We start from the raw sequence: 11,886 nt of genomic DNA on the forward strand, positions 1-11,886 counted from the left end.
AGAGTTTTAAGAAAGAGAGAGAGAAGTACCAGATTCAGCTGCCGGTTTCTAAAGAACAAGCTGAAGACATGAAGGGAGATACCAAATGCAATTTTCGTGCCAATTTTTACCTCAACATTGCTTACAGTTATTACAAACCCACTTTTAAAAAAATATTGTCCGCTGGGCTATGTATTGTTTCAAAGCACCAGAATATCTCATTCTCTCTCTTGAGGAGGAGGAGGAGAAGAAAAAAATACCTCTGAAAAACCTCGTCACCTACCTCCGACGCTGCAGATAAAATGGAAGGTTGCTCTTTTTTTCCTGCTTTCAGCAACAATTCCCATTGCTATTTAAGGGAAGAATCAAATGGCAGCTGTCCACTCCTTAATTTCTTTTAATAGAAAACACAAAGAGTGGAGATTTCAGTGTGCTCGTTTGTTGCTTTATCCTTTGTGTAATACATTCCCGCAAAGTCTACAGGACCTGAGATGAGTAATTGTCAGTAATGTGTCCCCACTGCCTTTGATAAACAGGACTTAAATGTGCTTAAGTTCTTTTGGGTTATGTCCAAAAAGTGTGCTTGTGTTTTAATGCAAAATGCATCCTAGAATGCCTAATCACATGGTTGCATAAGTCTTTCTAAAAGCCCACCAGGAAGGACAGGAAGTGATGTCACGATTACATCTAGCTATTCAGGAAGTGAATAGCTAGATGTAATGGAGCTTAAAAAAAATCATTCCTATTACGTCACCTTTTCAGAGGGAAGAGCTACCTGTGCATGAAGTACTAGGTTCTGTACTGGGTGTTGTCTTTAGAAGCCAGTTATGCCATATATGTTATTTTTAGAGGAGCTCTTAAAGAGTTAAAATTATGGCCTTTCATGTTGCTTGATGTTTGGGGTGTTTCTTTCTAGGAATTGGGGTCTCAGATTAACTTTATTCCAAACAAAAATGAGCATTTAAAGATCTAAATGATTCATTAGGTATATTTCCCCAAAGTGGCAAATACACCTATCCCAGAGTTGTTTTCCACCTGAACACTAGGGATGATTGTGAACTCATCCTTGCTGTTTCCACATGGAACCCAAAGTTCCCTCTAATCACATCCTGAGCAGAACGTAACTGCTGTGATCTTACAATGGGCAGTGCAAGACCCTGCGTGGCTCCAGACTGCTGCTGAGCGGGGCTTCCTGTGTTAATGAGCGGCCGCTCATACACACAGCTTGGAGGGAACACTGACTGAACCCCCATTTTCCTTGTGAGAATCCATGGTTCTTTATTCTTGTGCCATTCTGTTTTCTTGCTTGGAACTTTTCCTCTCCATACAACGTATACAGTATTCAACGTTATTTGTGCATCAATAAATCAGCATTCTACATTAAATGTATAAATGATGTACACTGTATGTATAAATACCCTATGATTGTATATAAAGACTACCACATGCATATGCAATAAACCAAATCTATACAACCTACGGCAAAGAATGAAGCAACTGTTGAAGGATATATCTATATCTGGGTAGATGGATCTAAATATAAAAAGAAGTGAAACTGGGAGCATTTACGTATCTCTTGCAAATATTAACAACCTGAAGTTTCTATGGGGCTTCATTAGAGGATTGTCCAGATGAAAGCTATAGAATTTATGCACCAAAGTGTATTAATTACAAGTTGTTTCTCTTAACCCAGGCAGATACGGCTCTGTTCACAGGAAACTGGGCTTGCTCCATTGCTCCAGGAGAGGGGGAGATTCTTCCATGTGTGAACGTGCTTGCATTGATTGCACAGAATCGTTGTCACAGACTGTGACAGTGAGTGAAATGTGCCCATGTATTTGTTTGTTTTCAATGGGTTAAGGTGGTTGGTTTCAATTGGTTCCGGAGCCACTCTCCTGCACAGCGTGAACAGGTAATGACAGAATCTCTTTGGTAGTGGGAGCATACATAAGCAGTGCCAATGAAAATGAATGCCTAGTAGTGCCACTCTAAGCAGAGTTATTTATTGATTTACAAATTAGACTTTTAAACCACCCTCCCTGGTACACACAAGGCTCAGGGCAGTGAACCACAATAAAGCACATTAATAAGTTAATAAAACAATTTAAAAAACGATATAATAAGCAATTAAAACCTTGAAATGGCACTAAAACTTCAGATTGCGCCACTGCCTTGCAGGGGGAGGCAGGAAAAAGAGGAAAGTGGGTGCCAGACAAGATGGAACCAGTGTTCCCTCTAAGCTGAGTGAGTGTGAGCTAGCTCACAGTTTTCTAGCCTCCAGCTCACACATTTTTGTCTCAGCTCAGGAAAGATGGCTCAAGCCAAATTGCTCGCTCACAACTTTAACGCCAGGAGCTCACAAAGTAGAAGTTCTGCTCAGAAGACTCCACAGCTGAGAGGGAGCATTGGATGGAACCTGTCACTTTCCACAACCAAAAGCCTGGCGGAACATCTCTGCCTTATGGCCCTGCAGAACTGCATTAGGTCCCACAGGGCACAGATATCATTTGGCAGAGAGTTCCATGAGGTCGGAGCCAGGGCCAAAAAGACCCTGCCTCTGGTCGAGGACAGCCGGATGTCTCTTGGGCTGGGGATCACCAGTAAGTTTGTTGTTGTTGTTGTTCAGTCACACAGTCAAGTCCGACTCTTTGCGACCCCATGGACCAGATCACTCCAGGCCTTCCGGTCTTCCGCCGTCCTCTGAAGTTTGCTCAACTTCATGTTTGTTGCATCTATGACACTGTCTAACCATCTCATCCTTTGCCGTCCCTGTCTTCTTTGACCTTCAATCTTTCCCAGCATCAGGGTCTTCTCCAGTGAATGAAATTGAATGCCTAGTAGTGCCACCCTAAGCATTTGGTGGCCAAAGTATTTGAGCTTCAGTTTCATTATCTGGCCTTCCAGGGAACAGTCAGGGTTGATTTCTTTTAGGATTGACTGATTTGATCTTCTTGCAGTCCAAGGGACTCTCAAGAGTCTTCTCCAGCACCATAGTTCAAAAGAATCTATTCTCTGGCGCTCGGCTTTCCTTATAGTCCAACTCTCGCAGCCATACATGACTACTGGGTATACCATTGCTTTGACCATGGGGACTTTTGTTGGCAGGGTGATGTCTCTACTTTTTATCATGCTGTTTTGGTTTGCCATCGCTTTCCTTCCAAGGAGCAGGCGTCTTTTAATTTCATGGCTGCTGTCACAGTCTGCAGTGATCTGGGATCCCAGGAACGTGAAGTCTGTCACTACTTCCACGATTTCCCCTTCTATTTGCCAAGGAGTGATGGGGCCAGATGCCATGATCTTAGTTTTTTTGATGTTGAGCTTCAAGCCCACTTTTGCGCTCTCCTCTTTTATCCTGAGCAAGAGGCTTTTAAGGTCCTCTTCACTTTCTGCCATTAGTGTGGTATCGTCTGCATATCTGAGGTTGTTGATCTTTTCCCCAGCAATCTAAATTCCGGCTTGTGATTCATCGAGGCCAGCATTTCGCATGATGTACTCTGCATATAAATTAAATAAGCAAGGTGACAATATACACCCTTGTCGTACTCCTTTACCTATGCTAAACCAATCAGTTGTCCCATATCCGGTTCTGTCACTTCTTGACCCTTATACAGGTTTCTCAAGAGACATGTGAGGTGGTCTGGTATGCCCATCTCTTTAAGGACCTGCCATAGTTTGTTGTGACCCACACAACACCACACCAGTACGTTACATCCTTGTAAGTCCATTGAAGTCAGTGGGCTCAGAAGGGTGCAACTTTACTTAGGACTGCAAATAGCCCTGGCATGAGACTTTCAAGGGACTTACAGATTGTGATTGTCCAGCATGGAGTATTGCACCAGTTTAGAGTCCACGAGGCAGACCTCCCATTTTCTCCAGGGATGTGTTCATGCCTCATATGCTTTCCAGCTGGTATGTAAGATGCAGAGTTGCCTGGAAAGGGAGGGCCGTTTTAATGTCTACTACGCATTAGCGATCAATTTTCCAACTCTGTGCTTAATTAAAATGATAGATTCCTTTGATTATTCTGCAGTTGAATTAAGTCCAATGGTCCCCCCCCACACACACACACTGGTTTGTTCCCCTTATGTGGTTCATTAATGTCTGCACTATCCATAATTTGCCAGATTTTTTTTTTAGAATTGGCAGTCTTAATGAGTGCCAAGAGAATCCTGTCACTAGCTTCTTCCCAGTGAAGTGGGAAATGTGTTCACCTTATTTTCGTTGGCCGACTTGCCGTCTTATCACAAATGCCTGCAGGCAGGGCTTTTTTTGTAGAAAAAGCCCAGCAGGAACTCATAAGAATAATAGGCCACACCCAGCAGCATATTAGGCCACACCTTGACAGCACAGCTCATTAGCATATTAGGCCACACCCCCAGGTTACCAGAAGTGTGGTCATCCAGCCACACCCACTTTTTGCTTCTTATTCTGTTTACTTTGTTTATTCTCAAAACCCAGGGGTTTTTTTGTAGCAGGAACTTCTTTGCATGTTAGGCCACACACCCCTAATGTAGCCAATACTAATGACTTTCTGCTGTTGGGTGTGGCCTATTATGTTAATTAGTTCCTGCTGGGCGTGTCCAACTCAGGAGCCAGCCGGAACTCTGTTCCTGTGCGTTCCTGCCCAAAAATAGCCCTGCCTGCAGGATAAACTCACACACACACACAAAACTAGGAACACTTCCAAAATTCTCCTACTCTGCATTCTGGAATATTAAATAATTTGATCTTGTTTATGAAGTGGAGCCAATGCATTAGAAGCATCCCTTTGTTCCACTTTGTACAGAGTATTGTGCACGTGTTATTTGCCGCAGATTTTACTCTCTTCACTTCATATGCATCTCCCCTCCTTTCTTATACACATGGATATATTTATAAAACTCTGCAAAAATAAATGTTATGGACTGTAGAGCTGTACCAACATTCTTCTTCTGAGGTGTATTACTGATGCTCAGGAGTGTGCATCAGCAAGACATCACACAAAAAGAATCTTAATACAATCTTCCATACAAGCACTTCAAGATTGCTTTTTTACAGTGTTTCATCAATGCACATTGAGGGATAAAAATGTTCTCAGAGTTTTCATTTTGTACTCAGACTGGCACATTGTGTAGGTTCCCAATTTTGGCATTAGTTTTAGAAATGTTTCTAACTGAATTAAAATTTAGTAGGATTGGAACACAGGGCAAAACAAAATTATGGAACAACTAGGAGTAAGGCTCACTGTAGGAAGAAATACAACAAGCTCTAGAAAGAAACTTCAGGTGAGTGGCTGGTGGGGCGGTGGAGGGAAGGGGAAAATAGAGGAAGGTGAGCCATGTTTATTTCCTTCTGCTTAGCTATAAGGCAGGGCTGTCATTTTGCTGCCCCAAGTGGGTAGTATGGAAAGAGAGCCACATGGGAACAGGTATGGTTCCCTCCACCCCGACTTAGGTTGGTTTGGGGCTACACAATGGCAGCTAAGGTGGAAAAGCACCTCCTCCTACGCCAAGTTTTCTGGGTTCCAAGGGTCTAGAAAGCAGTTCCATAGCTAGTTACAGGGTTGCCAACTCTGGGTTGGGAAATACCTGTTATATTTGAGGAGTAAAGCCTAGGGAGGACAGGGTTTGGGGTGGGGAGGGGAGGGACCTCAGCAGGGTATAATGCCATAGAATCTACTGCCCAAAGCAGCCATTGTCTCCAGGAGAGCTGATCTTGATAATCTGGAGATCAGTTGTAATAGCCGGGAAATTTTCTGTACGGGAAATGATGTCCTGTGGCTGTGGAACAGTGATTTCTGGGAGATCTCCATGCCCCACAGGGAGATTGGCAACTCCAGTGAATGTTTAAGGGAAGATCGGGAGATGTTTTTTACCTCAGGACACATTCAATGACTCCCAAGAGCAACAGCAAACTATTTAGAATGTTGGAGGTGAGGGCCAATCAGGCTGTATATGCAAACGACCTCTGTGTTCTGACTGCAAAGCAACTGTCTTCTGAGGAAAGTTTTGGCGGGCACTGCCTCTGTGGGTGGGACTCAGGCAATGCAGCCAGTGGATAGGGACAGCTTCTGAGGGACACATCATGGAGCCAACTGATTTAGGGGCATGTGGAATGTTTAGAAAGTGCTACCCCACTACTTAATCATATATAAGGAAAGAGAAGGGTTTGAACAGAGTAGATATGATCTACCATATAAACATTGGTCCAGATCTCCCAAAAATATGAGATGAGAAAATAGCAACTTTCTGTAACATAAATACACATAATTGCTGTCACAATATTTGACAGTGAGTGAAATGTGTCTGTGTATTTGTTTTCAGTTGGTTAAGAAGGTGTCAAACTCATTTGTTACGAGGGCCAGAACTGACATAAACGTCACTTTGTCCAGCCGGGCCATGTGTGCCATAAAATGTAATGCCAGATACCGGAGATATAGAGTTTATAAAGAGCAGTGGTACACCCTGTTAACAATAACAGTGAAAGCAATTGATAAAGCCCCAATAAATGTATTTCATCATATGCAACAGTAGTTTTCTTCAAAACTAGGGGGTTTTTTTTGGAAGAAGCAGTGAGTATATTTAGTGAGAAATGACTCATGCATAGCCGAAAGATGTGCCAGATGTCACTAGATGCAAACCTTAGTAAATCCCTAGCCTGTTGCACTCAATGATGGGGAAAATTGGATGAGTTTGTACTGAGATGGACCCTATCATCTGGCAAGTCTGTTACCCTGTGGGGATTCCCCACCCATTTAGAAGGTTTAGCTGAGCTCCTCGCCCTTTGCATACATATTCATGAGAACTCCCCCAGGAGTTCTACACATGATGCTTACGTATTGGCCAAGGGACCCAACCAGTGTTTAGACACTATGAAATTCTGTCTTTTCTGTATCTAGCAAGGACTATTAAGGGAATTTAAAATATCCCACTATTGTGCACTTAAGTCCAAGTTTGTAACCAGACTTCCACTCCTTGCATCTTCATTCCATTGTGGAGTTAAGTTTGCATGAGTTCTCTACATGCTGCTACCTGATTGGCTAAGGGCTGGACAGTGTAGTTCCCTGTTTCTTTTTCTCACCCATTTGTTTGAGCAGCCACTGGGACTACAGTTTAAATTGAGAGCTTTCTGTGAGGAAAGAAAAGGGAAAACAGTGTCGAAGCTGCCTATGTGCTTTATTTAGGCATTTTTAAAATTCATTTTACCCCAACTGAATGGGGACACAAAGCGTTTCATAACTTTCTTTCCTCCTCCATTTTATCATCACTGCAGCCCTGTAAGGTAGGTCACGCTCAGAGTGTATGACTGGCTAAGATCACCCAAACAAGCTTCCATGGCAGAGTGCGGATTTGAACCTGGGTCTCACAAATCCTAGTCCGACAGTCCAGTCCCTGCACCACCTTATGCCCCGCTGTCTATTATCACCTACCTCTTGGAGAGGCAAGATGGGTGTGTATGAGTATCACACACTATTGGAAGGTGGTGGTAGAGACGAAGAAGAGTAGTAGTAGTAGTAGGAGATTGGATTTATACCCCGCCCTTCACTACCCAAAGGTGTCTCAGAGCGGCTTACAAACTCCTTTCCCTTCCCCTCCCCACAACAGACACCCTGTGAGGTAGGTGGGGCTGAGAGAGCTCTGACAGAAACTGCTCTTTTTCAAGAACAGCTGTGCCAGAACTATGGCTTGCCCAAGGTCATCCAGCAGCTGCAAGTGGAGGCATGGGGAATCAAACCCGGTTCTCCCAGATTAGAGTCTGCGCACTTAACCACTACACCAAACTGGTAGATACCTCCAGGAGCCCCCTTTGATGTGCAGGAGGAGCCCCAGGTGAGTCAACCCTCTCACCCTGGGATACAGCCCTGCTTCCTGTCTTAGAGCTGGACCCTCAACCCTCCACCCCACTGCAACACCTGCAGTCTCTCCCTGACTGACCCCTCAAGCCCACAAGGTCAAGAACCACCCCAACCCTAGAGGAATAAGGTCACCCACTATACCTTAGCGCCCCCCCCCCCCAGCAGGGGAGAAATTTGGGAGGAAAAGTGAGATTGGTGCAATGTCGCATAGTCAGTTCTGGTTACATAGCCCAAAGTGACATCACACGTTGCAGTGACGCTCTAGCCATCCTCCCCCATCATACTTGGACATACTTTGGATTATGGGCCCAATTCAGCTAGTGTGCTTAAATCCCCTTGAGTCGGAGCTAGTGTCAGTGACAAACAACACGAGTGTGATGTGGTCAGGAAACTGTGCCGGTAGATTAGCTTCCACCTTTTGCAGGTTTCCAAACAAAGGCAGCCCCCTCCCTCCATCAATCCAAGGCTAGGCTGTACGTAATGTGCCCAGTGGGATCTAAGCCCTCGCTGTATTGCTCAATCAATTCTGAAATAAAAAGCAGAGAATTCTTCTGCCCTACCTGCTGCGATGCTTGAACTTCCTAACAGCCCTCTTGGGCAGCCGCACAGTGCATAATTTGTGCAATGAAAGGGAATGCCCGCTGGGATCATCAGATCTCTGCCAAAATAATTAGAAATCACATCAAATGAATGGTGCGGTGGCAGTAACGGCAGAGGGGTTTTCGCTACCTGTTTGGAATACACATCTAGTTTTTTTGCCATAATTTTTTAAAAATGCCAAACCTGATCAACCAGAGGCGGGAGTGATTGATGTGAGGACCCACCGGCAACAATAGGGATGGATCGTTCCACTTTTAACTCTTTAGAAATCTCTTTAGCCACCATCTGCTTTCCACCCAAGGAAGTCCAGAGTGTTCCTTTGATGCAATTATATTGTAAATTAATTTGACATACCCTGGCTTGCTCAGTTCCCACTTGCTCCATGCATCTCAATGGCTGCAGCTGGATCAGCAGCAGAGAACCTGTCTGTGTTCCTCTGCCTTCCGGAGCAAATCCCCAATGCCTGTATTCAAATAGCTGGCATGTTGTCCTCCTTAATGTCACGGCAGCTCCTTCCTAAGAGGAGATGTGCTTTCATGATGGCTGGAAAGGAAATTTTAGATGCTCAAGATGGAGTTGGGAAAATGAACAATCTTTTACAAAAAAGACATCATCTATGTAATTTTAAACCATGTTTATCTCTCCCTTATATATAAAGCCGTAGTGGGGCCCAACATTCCAAATGCACACCAACAGTGTTTGGAAGCTTGAACTGTCAGTCAGAAGACGTTGGCTGGTTTGACTGGCTGCTTTGTGTAGTCCCGCCCACGTCAGCCCCCGCCGGTTCAGTCTGCTCAGTCTGCTCTGGGGATTTGAGGGGTGGAGCCTGGGGAGGGTGGGGTTTGCGGAGGGGTGGGACCTCAGACAGGTAGAATGCCATAGATTCCACCCTCCAAACCAGCCATTTCGTCCTGGGTAACAATTGCTGCCAATCTCCAGGTGAGGGCTAGAGATCACTCAAAATTACAACTGCTCTTCAGGTAGCAGAGATCAGTTCTTCTGGAGAAAACAGTGGACTCTGTCATTATACCCTGCTGAGGTTGCCACAGCAAATTGACACTGTTTGCCCAAAGCCAGAGCACTCTCCCAGAGCCTCTTTCTAGATCTCGTTGTATTTATTTCCACAACGGGCCTTATTCCTAGTATAGCCATATTTCTGCTCACTAGAAGGGAATGTGATTAAAATGTGGCATTCACTGCCAGACGATGTAGCAGTGGCCACATGAATAAACAGCTTTAAAAGGGGATTGGATAGATTCATGGAGGCAGTTAACCTCTGAATCCCAGAGCCTGGAGGCAACATCAAGAGAAGGCCTCAACCTTCATGTCCTATTGTTGGTTGTCCAGAGGAACTGCTTGGTTGTTGTATGAGACAGGATGCTGGACTACATGGACTATTGATCTGACCCAACAGGGTTCTTCTTATATTCTTATGGAAACTAGCCATTGACTAAAGCATTTGCAGGAGCTGCGGTGGCTCAAGTGGTTAAGACGCTGAACTGCAGGCTGTGGAAGGTCAGTAGTTCAGCAGTTCGAGACCCGAGTGCCGCATGACGGAGTGAGCTCCCGTCTCTAGTTCCAGCTCCTGCCAACCTAGCAGTTTGAAAGCAAGAAATGGCAAATAGATAAATAGGTACCACTTCGGTGGGAAGGTAACAGCTTTCTGTGCGCCTTGGTGTTTAGTCATGCCAGCCACATGACCACGGAAACGTCTTTGGACAGCGCTGGCTCCTTGGCTTTGAAACGGAGATGAGCACCGCAACCCTAGAGTTGGATTCAACTGACTTTCAAGCAAGGCAACCTTTACCTTTACTAAAGCATTTGCAGGGGAGAACTGGCCAGTAACAAGAGGTTAAGCAACCTTTCTCCTGACAAACCTCTTTTGAATGTGGCCCCACATCCTCTAACTGTCTAAGTCAGACAGGACAGCTTCCACAATGAAGACAGCTGGTTTCTGACGCCAACCCTTTGAGTCCAATCGATGAGTGAGAATTGAAATCAGTCTATGGCACATCCCCTGATATCTAGTTCTGCCTACAGACAGCCTGACAGGATGAAATGATGAAGAACAGCTAGTGGATTTGCAGATGTTCCCAGCCTGTTTTTATGCTGTTTTACCTTGTTGGTTTTAAAAGTTGTTAAGTCACCATGAGACCCTTTGGGTGAGTGGTAACTAGAAAAAAATCTAATAAATAAAATAAAGTGGGCAAATCATGCTTGCCATAAAATCAGCAAAACCAGGCTGCCCCCACAACTGGGGGGGGGGCTCTCCATACTCAGAGGATAACCACGGCCTGCAGAAAAGTGAGATTTTGCACTGTTCTAAAGTAAAACTCGAGACCAAGCAAGAAATTGCAGCTTTGCCATCTGAGGAATTTAAACCAAGATAAGAAGAGTTTTAGTATAAGCAAAATTTCTGTACATACCTAGGGTGTTACTGGGTAAAAATTTGAGGCAAATTCAGAGGTTTCTGCATGAACAAAACACAGGAGGAATTTCCCGGGGAATTAAATGAGTTTCAAGTCAGAGGAAATTCCTCAGGATGGGAGGTTCACATCCCTCGTAGGAAGTTATTTTATCTGTTTACGGTGTATTAGTGCCCTCTGAGGGGCTAACAGAAATACTGCAATTTTTGTACGTCCTTAATTCATTCATAAAGTAACACGAGGCACTATATAGAAGTTAAAAAATAAAGATGGCTTGAAACAATGTTAAGAAATTTAGTGACTATTTCTTGAGCCCCTAAAATGTACTTATGGCTGCTGTTGGGTTTTGTACTACTGATTGATGGCTAATCAGCCTGTTGCTGTTTCACTGATGGGAATTTATATTTGGAGACCATCTCTGGCTGGCTGGAAACTTCTCTTGCGTTTTAGAATCAGATACCCCATTAGAGGACGGACAAGGAGACATTCTCCCCAGATTGGGTGGGGGGAGAGAAAAACCCTTGGCCCTTTAAAGAGACAGAAGCAGTGAGAAGGGGCTGCACATTCTTAGCTAGAATTAGAAGAAGAGATTGGATTTATACCCCGCCCTTCACTCGGAGTCTCAGAGTGGCTTACAAACTCATTTCCATTCCCCTCCCCACAACAGACACCCTGTGAGGTAGGCAGGGCTGAGAGAGCTCTCTCGAGAACTGTCCTTGAGAGAACAGCTCTGACAGAGCTACGGCTTGCCCAAGGTCATCCAGCAGGTGCAAGTGGAGGAGTGGGGAATCAAACCCGGTTCTCCCAGATTAGATTCCACACACTTAACCACTGCACCAGACACGAGGGGAGTGGCCTGGAGGGAGGTAGTGGAAAGTGACATCAAGTTGCAGCCTTCTTATGTGACCCTATAGACTTTTAAAGGAAAGAGACATTCAGAGGTGGTTTGCCGTTGCCTTCCTCTGCACAGCGGCCCTGGACTGCCTTGGGGGTCTCCCGTCCAAACACTAACCAGGGCTGACCCTGCTTAGCTTCTGAGATCTGATG

This window comes from Gekko japonicus, unplaced genomic scaffold (assembly GCF_001447785.1).
Source record: "Gekko japonicus isolate JY-2015 unplaced genomic scaffold, Gekko_japonicus_V1.1 scaffold508, whole genome shotgun sequence".
In the NCBI taxonomy this organism is placed as follows: domain Eukaryota; kingdom Metazoa; phylum Chordata; class Lepidosauria; order Squamata; family Gekkonidae; genus Gekko; species Gekko japonicus.